This window comes from Alligator mississippiensis, chromosome 5 (assembly GCF_030867095.1).
Source record: "Alligator mississippiensis isolate rAllMis1 chromosome 5, rAllMis1, whole genome shotgun sequence".
Lineage (NCBI taxonomy): Eukaryota > Metazoa > Chordata > Crocodylia > Alligatoridae > Alligator > Alligator mississippiensis.
Window position 1 is genome coordinate 87219212 of NC_081828.1, and position 15905 is coordinate 87235116.

Consider the following 15905-nt stretch of genomic DNA (forward strand, 5'->3'; position numbering starts at 1 on the left):
CCACTGCTTTCCCTGCATCCACAGAGCCAGTTATCTCATCATAGAAGGCAAGTAGGTTGGTCAGGCATGACTTGCTCCAGGTAAATCCATGCTGACTGTTCATAATCACCTTCTTCTCCTCCAAGTGCTTAGAAATGGATTCTTTGAGGACCTGCTCCATGATTTTTCTGGGGACTTAGGTGAGGCCGACTGGTTTGTAGAGCCCTGGATCTTCCTCCTTCCCTTTCTTAAAAATGGGCACTATATTTGCACTTTTCCAGTCATCCAGGACCTCCCCTGATTGCCATGAATTTTCAAAGATAATGGCCAGGAGCTCTGGAATCACATCCGCCAACTACCTCAGTATCCTTGGATGCATTCCATCAGGCCCCATGGACTTGTACATGTCCAGCTTTTCTAAATAGTCCCTAATCTGTTCCTTCACTACTAAAAGCTGCTGACCTCCTCCCTAAACTGGGCTGCCCAGTGCAGTAGTCTGGGAGCTGACCTTACCTGTGAAGAATGAGTTAAAAAAAAAAAGGTATTGAGTGCTTCAGCCTTTTCCTTATCATCTGTCACCAGGTTGCCTCCCCCATTCAGTAAGGGACCCACACTTTCCCTGACCTCCCTCTGCTTGCTAACATACTTGTTGAAACCCTTCTTGTTACTATTTTGATGTTTCTTGCTAGCTGCAATTGCGCTCCAACTCGAGTTGTGTTCCACTTCATCCCTGCATGCCTGAGCAATACTTTTATACTCTTCCCAAGTTGTTTGCCCAAGCTTTCACTTCTTGTAAGCTTTCCTTTTGTGTTTAAGGTCACCAAAGAGTTCTCTGCTAAGCCAAGCTAGTTGCTTGCTACACTTGCTATTCTTTCTGCACATCAGGATGGTTTGTTCCTGCACCCTCAGTAAGGTTTGTTTAAAATACATCCAGCTCTCCTGGACTCCTTTCCCCTTCAGACTGGCCTCCCAGGGGATCCTGCCCATCAGCTTCCTGAGGGAGTCAAAGTCTGCTTTTCTGAAGTCCAGGGTCCTTATTGTGCTGCTCTCCTTTTTCCCTTTTGTCAGGATCCTGAACTCATTCACTTCATGGTCACTTTTGCCCAACTTGCCACCTACTTCTACATCCCTCACCAATTCTTCCCTGTTTGTGAGAACTAGGTCAAGAAAAGCCTGGCCCCTACTTCGTCTCTCCAACACTTGCTCCAGGAAGTTGTCTCCAACGCTCTCCAAAAACTTCCTGGACTCCCTGTGCACTGCTGTACTGCCCTCCCAGCAGATGTCAGACCATTTGAAGTCCCCTATAAGAAACAAGTGCTCTGATCTGGAAACTTCTGCTACTTGTCTGAAGAAAGTCTCATCTACCTCATCTTCCTAGTCTGGTAGTCTATAGCAGACACCCACCACATCACCCTTGTTGCTGCCCCCTCTAACCTTAACCCAAAGACTTTCAACAGGCCTGTCTCCCATTTTATACTGGAGCTCTGAGCAGTCATATAGAATGTTATATACAGCACAACTCCTCCTCTTCACCCCTGCCTGTCCTTCCTGAACTGTTTGTACCTATCCAGGACAGTGCTCCAGTCATGTGAGCTCCCACCAAGTCCCTGTTATTCCAGTCACAACACAGTTCCTTGACTGTCTGAGGACTTCCACTTCTTCCTGCTTGTTTCCCAGGCTCCATGCACTCATGTACAGACACCCGAGGTGACTAGCCAATTGCCCTACTTTCTCAGGAATAATAAGGTCTCCCCTGTTGCTCCCCCCTGCTTCTGCTTCCTCTGGGTTTTCTGCTTCCCTTTTTATCTCAGGGCTTTGGTTTCCATCCCTCAGCAAACCTAGTTTTAAAGCCCTCCTCACTAGGTTAGCAAACCTGTTTACAAAGATGCTCTTCCCTCTCTTCGTCAGGTGAATCAAAATCTCTTCCTAACAATCCTTCTTCTTGGAACAACATGCCATGGTCAAAGAAGCCGAATCCCAGCTGGTGACATCACCTGCACAGCCATGCATGGATCAATTTTGAATTAACATTTTTTCCTGCTTGGTCTGATGTCTGGAGTGAGGACAAAAGTGTTTAAAGGAGAAAAATAATACTGATATTATATATTTTTAAAGTGACAAAATAAAGTGGGGATATCCATTCAGAAGCTTATGACATGTTCACAACTTCCACTTTATTTACTAAGATTTAGTTTTTGGAAATTAAAATAGTTGCAAAGCAATTAAAGTTTTTCCCATTAAGATTTAGCACTTTCCTAAGTATGTGAATTGTAAAAAGCCATATTTTGATACAATTACCAATTAATCAGGTAATAAAAGTGCTTGAGTAGAGAAAGAGAGTCTCAGAGGGGGCAGCAGTCTTTTTTTTTTTTTTTTTTGAAAAATAAATATAAAATGAGAAGAAAACACAAAGAATGTAATGCCTCATTGGTGGCTATTGCTGCTCATACTGATATTTTAATTAGCTGTATTAACAGATAAAGTATGTTGCACTTGTTCCAGGACCTAATTTAACTTGCAATTAGAATGAATAGGGGAACAATGGAAAAAGATTTTAACCAAAGAATACCTAATTCTGAAAGTTCTTACTTGTGTGAATAAGTCAAAGCTATAAGTAAGTAAAGTTTTGCATGATTAGGCATATATAGAGCATGAAACTTTTAATCCATGCAGCTATCTTTGTTTTGTGCTTCTACTATTTCCCTATTGTTTCTCACCTCCAGAGTTTCCACTGAAATGCATTTAACTTAAGTATTTAAATAGAGTGTGTTCTTTTTCTTCTCCCCCACCCTGATTGCTCCCCTATGTGTTGTATTGAATATGCCTATCTGGATTAAATTGTTGTGTAGTATCAGAGCTTTGCTGATGCAAGTATAAAATGGCAGCATTACTCACGAGAGGAGAAACAAATATACATAGATGGAACATGTATGCTACACTATGATGTCACTATTTTATATGGTAGAAGAGGTTTTGGAGAGTTTTAAGAAGTTTTACCAAAGCTCTATTTTTATTACTCACTGGGTACACCTACATGAGATATTTACTGGAGAGCTGCCTAATTAGGTCTGCAGTAAAATCTCAGCATCTACATTATCAGCCCGCAGTAAACTAATAAACACTGCCATAGGTTAGTACTTGTAAACACAAGTACTATCCTGCAGTGTCACTATTTAGTGCACTACAACACGTGTAGATGCTGATGGGGCTGGCTGAGGGACGAGGGTGCCCATTATGAGTGGTGCCTGCCAGCAAGCTCTGGACTGGAGCACTCTGGTGGTCCAGCATCCCCTCCACAGCATGTTGAGCCAGCTTGAAGTAGCCCTAGCTGGCAGGTTGACCTCCTGGGTGCCTTGCCAGACAGGGTTGCTCTGACCTGGGTCAATGTGCTGCGATCCTGGGTGCATGTGTAAATGTGGTGCCCAGGAGCAATAAACTCCAGTATGAACTATACTGGAGTTTATTTAGTCAAATTAATTGCAAGTCTGCTCCATCTAGAAAGACCATGGTAACTGAACTATCGCACACCATCTTAAATATTAAGAGCTTTATGATATTATATTATATAAGAAGAACCAAAAAATGATCCGATTGCTGATAATTTTCATAAAAGACATGGGAAACCATATTGTGAATGGTCTTTTCTAGGGGATAGAACCTAGGGATAAGGGTTGGTGTTAGCTAAGTCGGTTAGTAATCTGGAGACAAGCCAAAGTCAGAATCGGGAACTGATGTCAAGAGCCAGGAGTCAGGGGCTGAAGTGAAAGCCAAGAACGCAGAGCCTAGGGCAAAAACCAGGAACTGGGGTAGCAATAGGGGACAAGATAAACACAGGGGCCCACCAAGCCAGGTAGATCTGGGATAGGGATTAGAGGTAGGAGGTAGGACAGTGCTAGGTGTTACAGGTCCATAATGTCGAAAAGGTTCCCTTGTGGATCTGGGAATATGACCGTTATCTTTGTTCACTTGTCTGCCATACCTGTGATGGGAGGATGGATGAATAATTGCAGATCTCCCAGCTGATTTTATATGGTGCTTCTTAATGTTTCTAAAAGGGTTACCTGAGAGGTGCACACACAAAGCAATAATCAATGAAGTACCTCTTTACAGTCTTTACGCCTGTGAGATGCTGGCAGCTAGTCTCATCTTCTTATTTTACTTTCCTTATTTTCTGTATTTTAGAGTTTAACTCGTAATTCCTAAGACCCAGGTCCTTTCTTCTACCAGAGCCGCCTCACTTCTCAGGCATTCAGGTAAGTTGCCTCCTTGCTCTAGGTACATGTAGACAGTCTTGGCAAGTCACTGCTGCATTTCCGTGTGTGACAGGGGGCAAGCTAGGGGCCAAATCCTATGCTGGCCAGCCCACCTGTCTCTATGGGGCAATCTGCCCTGTCTTTCCTGCCACAGCTTTGGTGTTCCTATAAACAGATGGTAAATGTGGGAGACTACTCATTACATGCCCCGATGCCAGAGGGAAGGCCATCTGTGGCTCTGACCTCCCCTACACTGCAGCCTATGTCTTGCAGCTGGCATCCACATGATGTTCTTAACCCATACCATGACTGGTGCTCCAGGGTCTCATGGGGACTCACTCCCTCCCTGGAGCAGCAGGTCATTGTGCTCAACTACAGGTCTTACTTTCAACCCACACTCAGCCTCCTTGTGGTGGAGGACTTACCGGGGTCAGGACTCACCCCTATCTCTCTGACTGAGCCACCTTACTTGGCCTCTGGCCCAAACTATAGTTTTAGGTATCCAAAGACAAACCTTAGCCTACTCCCCTCACATGATGTTCCTACCATGCCCTCTCTAGGGCCTCTGCACCACACCCCATGCTGGGGTCTTCTCATAGTCTTCCCAATCAACTATTCATGGGACTGGCCCTTGTGCTGCTCTTCAGACTTACTCCCAGTTTGGCCCTACTCAATGCACCCTGGGACTGCCCTTCAGGTGTACTCCCATTCAGCCCTAGTCTGTGCATGGCTACACAACTCAACCCTCTTCCCTTGGGCCTCACTACACTGCCCTCTCTCTCAAGGCCTCAGGTTGACCACCACCATAGGCTCAGGTGACACTCCATTTGCCATGCCTGGCCCCAGTACACTCACTCCCCAGGGTCTTACAACCCCCCTCATGGGCTCAAGTGGCCACAGCTGTGCTTGGCCCCACTACTGCCTCCAAATCCCACCCAAAGATGGGGCTGGGGTTAAGGCACGCCTCCTCCCCTTTCACCAAGGAGGTAACTGGCCTGGTTTTTCCTGGGAACTTCTGTACCACCAGGAACCCCACCAGGCCACCCTTCCCCAGCAGGGTGTAGTTTTAGGTTGTGCCCAGGACCAAGAGCCTCTAGCTTCTACCTGCTAGATATTTCATGCAGCTCAGCCAGGTGATGTTTCTGCCTTGGCTTCCAAGCAGCAAACTGCTTTGTTTATATAGGCAGCCAGTGTTTTAAAATGGCTGCTACAATCAACCACCTGCTGGCTGCTTGACTCAGCCCTTAAAGTGGCAGGCACTGCAAGTGCACTACTACAATATAACTCCACATGGGCTACCTCAACCTTCCTGGTTGCTTGCTCTCATTCTCTGTCCCCTTCCAGGGTTAGAAGCTTGTGGGTGATGCTTTTTTCAGTGCTTTCTCTCTCTATCCATTTCCAGTTAATAAAGCCTTCTTTCCAGGTGCAAATTTCCTGCTGTGGAATTCCATTTGATGACTGCCTGCACTTCGCATCTCCGACTTACGGTAAGTTCTACCCAAATTATGTTTTGTAACAGGGGCAATAGCCTCCCTAGTACACTAGGAATAGGACAGGAATTCATCATCAAGCTTAGGAAGTGCTCAGAGACACTGTTACTGTTAAGCTCTTGCTGTTTTTGTCTTATATCCTGAGGCCTGTCTTCCAGTAGCCAATTTAGTAATGACCCAATTAGCTTATTACCAATGCCAGCTAGACCAAATAAGATCCAAATAAGATATGCCTGTAGAGCCAACAGCAGCCGTCTTTCTCATTTTCATTCTTGCTGCTGCTGCTACTGGCTCTCTGTAGGGAGCAAGGCTTGAAGTCCATGCATGTATGTGTTTGAGAGAGAGAGAGAGATCCGTGTGTGCGTGCGTGCGTGTGTCCAACCTGGTCCCAAGCAATCCTGCCCTGCACCTCCATGACAGAGCCAGGTGGGACAGGTGCCCCCAGCACCCATCGCAGTGCTGGGGAGATGCTGGCGCCCAGCCTGCCCTCCCCAGCATTCAGCAGACAGGTTCTCCTGCCTGGATCTCAGCCCCCAGGCATCCTTAGCCTGGACTGGAGGTCCCTTCTATTCCTGCTCATCTGCAATTCCCTGTGAGGCCTATTGCTGATTGCTCTCCTGCACCAGGTAGCTAATCAGGAGTGGGTTTCCCATTTGGCTGTACTTTGGAGTCTCTGGCAGCTTGGGGAGCCTGTGGGATGTGGGAGGTGTACAAGAATGCACCCTATCTGTGGGTCTTGGCCAGTGCAGGCAGCTTCTGATCCCTCCCCATGAAATAGGAAACATCTGTTCTGATTGCTCCCGACCTAAACTAGGGTGCTTTGAGTAAAGTGTGATACTTCAAGCACTTCCACCTCAGGGTTTTTAACATCTGTACTTAGCCTATGTGATCAGAAAAATTCAAGATGACCTTTGATTCCTAATTTAATCTCTCATAAAATATGTGGAGGATGTTGATATTGCACTGTTTCAAGTGTTTGATATCCAGTGAAGCACTGTTGCATTCTTTAAAAAGCATTTGAGAAAAGGGTTAAAGTATGTTCTTTTTGTGGGGTGGGGGTGGAAAAATCATGCTTTTGTATTGCCACGTCAGCAGAAATAAGGCCAATGTTTACAAGCACTGAGCTCTCTCTCTGTAGATTAAATGAGTTCTAACTGTGAATGGTTACATAATAGGAAAACAAAAGCATCAATATAAGTTTCTGCAAAATCACACTGAGACTATTATTTTGATCTGTGCTTGAAATGCTTCCAACCCCATTCTTCTGCCTTATTTATCTGTTAATCATGATATTCTTAATCCAAGTACTCAGGGTTAGTGTGTTCCTATGACTACTAGGGTGCCTGGGTTCTTTGTCACATTAAGGAAAGCTCACTTGGTTTTTCTTAATCCTGTCTGATGATTATGATAAAATAAAAGCTGAGAAAAGATGGCTCAGATTCTATAGGAAAGCTGAAATCGGCAGGGTAGGGTGTTTTAAATTAACAACCTGTTAAGATTGCCAACTGGAGCCTGAAATTCAGAAGGAAATTTAATTTGCCCTCTGTTTCCCCTCGGAGGTGATGTTGACGCACAATTTATTCCACAGATTGCTGATGGAGAAAGTGTGAGATAACTCATTGGGCAGCATAGTTCTGTGTCTCTGCTTAAGCAGGTACATTATGGGACAGTTCTGAACAATTACTTGGCTGGTGTAAGGAGCTCAGGAAACAAATCTTTCTAATTTAAAATAAATGTTATGTATATCTAAAATGAATATATAAATACCTAGGATAACTGTCAACTCAGATTTTAGATGTCAGTGGGCACGTCTACACAAGACACTACTGCATGGTAGGAATGAGCTACTGCTCAGTAGCTCATTGCTACTGTGCAGTAGCATTGCCAGGCACTAACTGTGTGGTGATGGTACTGTGCAGTAGCTCATTGCTACTGTGCAGTAGTGTCTGAAAAAAACCATGTGGTGATGGTACTGCACAGTCAACTAGTATGCCGGTTATGGCACAGTCATTTAGTACTTGCTTATGCATAAGTAACAACTGTGCAGTCTGCTTGTGTAGACGCAGCCAATATCATTTTTGAAGCTGACTTGATGTTTGAGACAGTAATATAAAATCTGAAATCTGATTTTAAAAAAGTCTCTGACTTTGTTTTACAGTTTTCAAGGAAAATGAAATGTATAGTTACTTGGGTGGCATCAGGAATCCAGCAGTATTTGAAAACAATCCAATAAGTATGGAAAATGGAGTTCTAACTTCTAGCCATGAGGCTTAAACTATTTCATGCTGCTCCCTTTAAATGAATGTTGTCATTAGCAGGATTAGTTCCTGAATATGAAATCTTTTGTTGCTGAAATGTTTGAAAGATTAATTTCTTTGTTTAATGTTGCTGTCTGTGATTTGCTGCAACTGGTAGATCTTTTGTCAGCAACTGACTCCCTCTTATTGGTTTTCTTAAGGCTGCACCATATTTTATCTTCTAAATTGTGAAGAGAAGGGGAAGATGGAGTGTTGGTGTTATACTCATGGTCATTGCTCTGCTCCTGAGCCTTTCATGCATTTGTACTCATTGCAGTACTATTTTGTATCTGTCTCTCAAATGCATATAATTATTTTAATAATTAAGACAGATGAGAGCTATATTTGTCAAGACAATGTTGAAAACAGGCCTAGGTTCCTGTGGTTTGGTTTGACAGGGGAAATGCAAACCAGGGATTGATGGAAGGCCAGATGGAAGGTAAAGACCATGAGGGAAAAAGCAAAATTTGGCATGCCCATAGAGAGAGGGCTAGAACAAGGATAAAGAACAGAATCTCAGTGTTCAAAACAGCAGCAAGAATCAAAATTATTTCCTGTAAACAAACAAATTTTAAATATGGAAATGATAATCCAATGAGATTTCCCTACTGGTGTCCTATAAACAGTAAACTGAAATGTGATGGAATATCTTGGCTTGCTTTGCTTCTGTAGTACATGACATAGTTTTGTAAATATTCACCAAACTATAAATCCACAAGGTAAGGTGATTTCCCAAAAATGCTGTTAGCTGGATGCAGAGTATTAAAAGACAGGGTAGCATTCTCAATGTTTAATGTAAAGTTATGCAAGGATGAAGGATTTAAGGCATTTTTAGGTCACTTGAGTACATTACCAGTGACTGAACAAGAACATGACCTTGAATTAACAAGATAATGCTACAGAAGCCAGCCAGCTGTGTTAGAATTCTACCGCACTAGCATAGCACTCTTTTCTGTCTTGCTAGTTGGGTGATGATGACCATGAAACTCAAGCTGAGCTGGGCCCACTCACAAAAGTTAAAATTCAAAATATTTATGACAGTTACATAGTGCAAGAGGATGTAAGTTTGTGGTTGGCCTTCTGAAAAGAAATAGTAAGGCATCACTTCCAGCTTATCTTACTATATTTATTATGATTTTGAGGAGGCTTCTATGTGTCTGGTGTAACTGTGTGAGATGTCTATCTTTGATTAATTAGTGTAGTAAATATTTCTTTGCAATTAACTTGTGTTTTTGTGTAGGAAGAGACAGTCTCCATATGGGCTCTGATAGGTGTCTCCTCCTGATTTACTCTTGTTTTGCCTAAATGGTTCCCTTGATCTTCCAAGGACAACTCCTGAAAACTTTGTTTTTTCCTGGTTGTTAATCAATTTCTTGATATGTTCCAACTCAGTAGAAATTGGTAAACTCTTGTTACTGAGGAAGGTAATTCAATCAAAATTGAGACTTTCTGATAACAAACAATGAACAGTTTAACAGGATTTTCCTGTTAATTAGTGCTTGGGATTCTCTTGATTTACACAGCCACAAAAAGATGCTTTGAAGATGCTGAGCTAAAGGATATAAAAGAGGAATGAAACTGCTAATGGCATGCTTGAAGAATGAGAAATCGTTCTGACAAGAACTGCTACTGTGCTCAGCTGATGTTTTGGTGAACTGATCCACGCCTTGAAGCTGACAAGACCGAAACTGCCTCTTTGCCTGTATTGGTGAGATACTGTCACTTTTACAGCTAACTATACTGGACTTTGCTTTGCTTTCAGATCATTTAACAGTGAATATTTTCGGTAAATAAAGCCTATCTGTCATTCATTGAATACACTATACACTAGTCCTGAATCCCATTTTGTGACTTAATACTGGGATGCTTAATCTAAGGAGGGCAGAAAACGTTATAAGGCAGAAATCTGAACCTAAAATGGTGGTAACTTCCTTAGGAGAAGAGTAAAAGTATTTGACTTGTAATATACGCAGCAGTATTTTGACTGTCACGTGTATTGTATTAGAATATTCCATAAAGTTTAGAAAGAAAAGGAAAAAATAACTGCTCTTGGGCACTGTGGTGCCAGATTAAAAAAGGAACAAAGGTATAGCAAAGCTCAGTGTTGTTATACCTCACTTCTATTTGCATGCTTCTCAGAACATGACTCACAAATATGAGTTAAGATATATATATATCTGCCTTTTATCACTCTGCCTGTTATCACAGCATTAACCAATAATGGTTAACTTCCATTCATAATAATATGAATATGCTTCATTCATACTTAATATCAATGACTTCCACTGGTCTCCATTGGGTTAATTTATCTCCTACTATCAATTTGTTTCAAAATCAAGTCCACTAAAAGACCAGCACTTGGAGAAGTACAGTAATTGTATCATCTGGCACTAGTGTTCTTCTGGTGATATTGTTAATCAACATGGTGAACAAATGTACCTGAAACAACTTAGATTTCTATACAAAAATTGATATTCTGAGAATGATTGACCATAACTGTAAATGCAAAGAAATTGTAGAGAACTTGGGGTAGATTCATTAAAAGGTTTAAGAATTGTTGTCAAAAGAGCACAGATAACAAATGAATACCATTGCTCAAACTCTGCAATGAGCTGTGATGAGTTGCAAACAACTGAGAACTAGCCCCTACCTCGACTTGAATAAAGCACTACGAAAGGGGTTTAAGTAAACCCATTTATCTTCTCTTCCAGAAAGTGGAATGCTATTATCAGAAATGGTAGAGATGCTGGCTGAAGAAGTGGGACTATTGGATTAGAAATATTCCCATATCTACTTTCAACAATTGAAGAAACATCATAATATTACAGTTAAAGCCTCTACACAAGAAACTGTTAGCATTGCTTGCAATGTGTTGGGCAAATAGATTGCAAAGTTACCAATGATCATAGATGAGTACTAGGGCTGTGCGAAATTTTGCTGGTTTTTTTGATTCAACACGGTTTCGACTAATTTCGAGCTCAAAACAGTGAGATTGAATTGAAATGAAGGGCTTTAAAACAGCCTCAAAACAAAATGAGGCTAGGCAAAATGTTTTGAAACATTTTGAGATTCGAAGCTAGCTGCGAGAGACAAGGGAGAACCAGGGCTGTGCACAGCCCTGGCTTTCTCTGTCTCCCACTGCTGGAAGCTGATAACAGTGCAGGGGAAGGGAACTGAGCCTGGGCTCAGTTCCCCACCCCAGCGCTGTGATCTGGTAAGGGGGGTGTGTAGAGTCAGCCTATATGGGCTGACTCCCCCCCACACTGTGATCGGGTATGGGGCAGGGTCAGCCCAACTGGGCTCACTTCCCTACCCATGCTGCGATAAGGTGCAGGGCAGAGAGTCATCCCAACTGGGCTCACTCCTTCCCCCCCCATGCCACGATCGGGTGCGGGAGGGAGAGTCAGCCCAACTGGGCTCACTTTCCTGCCCTGCACTGCAATTGGGTGCAGGGCAGAGAGTCATCCCAGCTGGGTTCACTCCCCCCTTCCCCCCCACGCTGCGATTGGGTGCGGGAGGGAGAGTCAACCCAACTGGGCTCACTTCCCTACCCCATGGTGTGATCGGCTGTGGGGCAGAGAGTCATCCCAGCTGTGCTCACTCCCCCCCATGCTGTGATCAGGGGTGGGGAGAGTCAGCTCAACTGGGCTCACTTCCCCCCTGCCCTGCACTGCAATCGAGAGGCCAGTTGGGCTGACTCTGCCCCCACACCCGATGGCAGCATGGAGGGTGGGGAAGTGAGCCCAGCTGGGCTGACTCTCTGCCCCACATCCAATTGCAGCATGGGGGAGGGAAATGAGCCCAGTTGGGCTGACTCTGCCCCCGCACCTGATCACAGTGCAGGTGGGTAGGGGAAGTGAACCAAGCTGGGATGAGTCTCCGCTCCCCTGCCCAATCTAGCAGCAGGGATGGGGTGTCAACTCAGCCGGGCTTACTCCCCACCCCCTGTGCGATCTACTACTTGGGGTGGGAAGTCAGCCTAGTTGGCTGACTTCCCACTTCCAGAGAAATGTTGAAACAGAATCAAAACAGCCTTTCAGTTAAGACAGAACAAAACAAAACAGCTGTTTTGAATCAAAATGAAATTTGAAACGGAATGCTGTTCCTTCAAACTGGCGAAACTGAAGGGTGCCATTTTGCACAGCCTAATGAATACATCCTTGATGTCATAGTCAATATAGATGGATTCTTCAAACTCCTTCTTGATGGAGCATTCTATTTAAAAAGTGAGAAATGTTACAATGATAAGTGCAGGATGGTTTGACAGTTGTTGTCTACCAATTTGATTGGCAGTAAAAATGGTCACAAATAGTGTAAGAAAATCTAAAAATCCTCATTGTCTCAAAACATAACAGCCTTTCTGTGACTTGCAAAGTGAAAAAGTGAACAGTTGTACTGTGATGAGGAACAAGGGTGTTTGAAAAGTTGTTTGCAACACTTCAAGTGAAAGAAAAGGGGAGTTTTTTATTTCTTGACATTTGTTCAGCTCATACTGAAATCAGAACCTAACTGCCACAAAGCAAATACATGAATGCTTCAGCTGCCCCATCAAATACATGAATGCTTCAGCTGTGCAACCAGGCCATCACCAATGCATTCAAATAATAATATTAAGAGAATAATGCGTTATGTTGTGCATGCCATGGAGCAGAATATATCCAGAGATTTTTTTGTTAAAATTACTGTTCAATTTCTGTACACAGATTGGAATTCTGTCACTCCTGTCACTATTGGTAATTGCTTCCTGAAGGCATGTTTCAGCTTGCCAACCGATCCAGAACAGATGATATTGGCAATAGGTCTGGGGAACCTGTTATGGATGCAGAATGATCTACAATCACTGATGTGAGTATCACTTTTGAAGAAATTTTCCAAGTTAACAAACTTGTGATTCCTGAAATGTTGGCGATTAAGGAAATTGCCAAAAGTGTCCAATGCATTTGACAATGAAACTGAATAAGAATGGGATATAAAACTTCAGCTTCTTTCTTCCTGAAGCAGTCACATGCAGTTATTATTAGCTTTTCTGGTTGTCCAAACTTACAAAGCAGTCCTGAAATAACCGATGATGTCTTTGCTGCTTTGGTTTGTTTACAAGACTTCCTATAAGATGGACTTATTTCTACTAAACAAAGATAATGAACTTTTTTTGATTAGTTAAATAAGAGCTGTCTAATACATGCAGTCCATGAGGGGTTAAATTGTGAGCCCTGGGCTCTTGGTCAGAGCACTGATATCCCCTTCACTCATTTGCTACTGCTGCAGGAGTTCTTAGGTTCTTCTTCCTTCCTCCATTTTCTGATGGATTACCCTGTCCCTAGGGGGTCAGGTAGAGTGACATGCTCCACAGAACTAGGGCATCCTGTGGCCAGAGGGTTTGAGGGGGATTGAGGAACCCCCGCATAGCGGGAGTCACCTGGCTGTGGGTGGAGGGGATGATGCATCATGTCTGCTCATGTAGAGGTTCTGTGTAGTGTGGCGTGTCTGCCGGTGGGGCCATGCAGTGCATTGGGGGCCCATGTGGTGTGGGTGGCTTGTGGGGCACATTGGGGACCTATGTAATGTGGTGGGGTAGCTTGTATGGCATAGCATGTGGTTTGTGTGGTGTGTGGCTGCAGGGACTGCAGTCCCAGCCACTTAGAATTTAGAGGATCCTGGGTTAAATACAATTTTCTATGTTGTTTTAAAAATGCTGCATACACAAAAACATATACCTGTAAAACATTATATCTGGATTTTGATGTAACATTGGCCTCATGACACTTGCTCAGTGTTTTTTTCCAAGACATGCTCTTACATATTGTGGAATACCAGTTATTATGAAATCCACTTAGTCACAGGTCTGTCTATCCTGTATGTGGGTGAAATTAGTTACCTAGGAAAGTGACTCAAATGCCTAAGCCAGTTAATAGGAGATGTTTTGTTGAAGAGAGGGGATGCATCTGAGATTATGACTCTCCAAGAGTCAGACATCAACCTACAGCCCTGAGTTAGGTGTGTGGGTGAGCATGGGATTCACAGTCTGAAATTGCTTCCTGCTTTTCTACATCTTAATGCTTTAAGATTCAACTTATTCAGTCTTTGCAGGTTAGTCTAACCTTCCTAGGTTGAACTGGTTTGCAACTGCACAGATATTCCCTCTGGACTGAAGAAATGCAGGCACATGCCTGCAGTGGCTCAGGCTAGAAGCTGGCAGGTGCTAGAGCAGCCCTCCCTCCTTTCCACAGTGTTGAGCTGGGGGGGGGGGGAGGAGCATGGCTAAGCCCTGGCAGGATGCTGTGATTAGAGAGGGGTGTAAACCCCCACCTTGCATGCACTGTCCCAGGCTTTTCCTCACTCGCTGCTCAAGGGGCAGGAGTGTAGCCAGACCCCAGCCCTGGGCTAGGATTCTGAGGCAAAGTGGGGTGGGGCAGGTGTGCAGTGCATGCATCTGTTGATGATACTGAGTTTTCCAATCTCCCTCCCCCTGCTTCTTCATACTGTCTGCAAACCTGACAGGCGAGGGAACCAGAAAGGGGCTGATAACAGTGTTTATCAGCCCAACAAAAAAACAGGAGCCTCTCTCATTAGTTCAAGCTCTTCTTAAACAGCTTTTTCCAAGGAAGGAATGGAGGGACATTACCAGCTGACCTGTTGATCAGCTCCAAAATGGCCTAAGAAGACACTGTTCTGTCTTTCTAGCTCAGTGAAATTGGATGTGTACACACACACACACACACACCCCCCTCTCTCAACATTAGATAGCATACCACATGCCTAGGGTCCATGGGGCTGGGGTCCATACTGTGAGAGATGGGTGGGAGCAAGTGGGGAGCCCTGCTTGAACAGCGAGGGAGACGGGGTGGTGTAGGGGGAAGCAAGGCAGTCCCTGCTGTATCTGCAGTCTCTGCCTAGGGCTAGGGTGACAGAGGGGTGGGCCCAGCCCTGTTCTCTGGAGCAGACAGCATCTTGTTGGTGGGGGACTCTATTGTAATTTTAAACAAGAAGGGGTCTGGGACAGACATTGCATAAATCAGTTTGACCCAAATCAGTTAAGTCTGATACTACAGTTTATATGTAATGTCTGTCCCTAGCCTTAGTGATTAGACCATTCACCCAAGAAGGGGGAAGATTTGGTCCTAGGTCCACCTCAGCCCCATAGGCTTCAAATAGACTTCTCAGCCTCCCAGTAGAGGACCCTAATTGCAGGCTGGCTGAGGGCACTTTCCTGTTGAAGTTGGGCTGTTGTGCAGCTAATAATGCAAGATTCATAAGACTAAAGAGATAGGAAGCAGGACCATGGCTTAGAAGTTCAGTAAGGTGGGAATTCTGGGTTTTGGTCATGACTGCCAACACTGTTTATGCATTTCATATTACAGAACCATTGGATAAAGGCGTAGAGAGTGAAAGAATCCTTTAAAAGATATTTATTAAAAATTCCTTTGCTCACTTAAGACTTCCCAGCTTCTTCCAGTAGGTAGGCCAAAGACTTTCTTGGGTTCACTTGACAGGTCAGTTGGAGAATTGGAAACGTGAGCCAGACTTGTGTATTTCTAGTCACAGGCTCTTATAAAGCGATGTATTTCAGGTAGCTTGTTTCCAGTAGGAGTGCTGGTGGAGTACATCAGTTTTTCATGCCCTTTGAATAGTCAAACTTTTGTTTATGAATAGTTTTTGAATTTCTCTTTTGGTTAATATTAATATAGGTTGTCCTTAAACCTCCAGAAAGGAGGTTTCAACCAGTGTCTTTCAATAAGATAGCTTTAAGCAGAGGTGTAACAAGATAGCTTTGTGCCCTGGCTAGTGGCTGCTACCCTGGTGCATGCACCCTCCACCCCGCAAGTTGCACTGCTGGCTGTGAAAGATAATAGCCCAAAATAAAGTTATTGAATCTATTCCAGAATTTA

General features: G+C 43.8%; 1 long non-coding RNA gene across 2 annotated transcripts in view; it reads left to right on the forward strand.

Annotated features, from left to right (window-relative positions):
• LOC109281061 (uncharacterized) overlaps positions 1-15905 on the forward strand; it is a 61684-nt gene that overhangs the window by 35568 nt on the left and 10211 nt on the right. For both annotated transcript variants that reach the window (XR_002087585.2, XR_002087586.2), the window contains 4 exons: positions 4162-4232; positions 5656-5719; positions 9543-9727; positions 12723-12864. This is a non-coding gene — a long non-coding RNA (uncharacterized LOC109281061). The remainder of the gene's footprint in view (positions 1-4161; positions 4233-5655; positions 5720-9542; positions 9728-12722; positions 12865-15905) is intronic.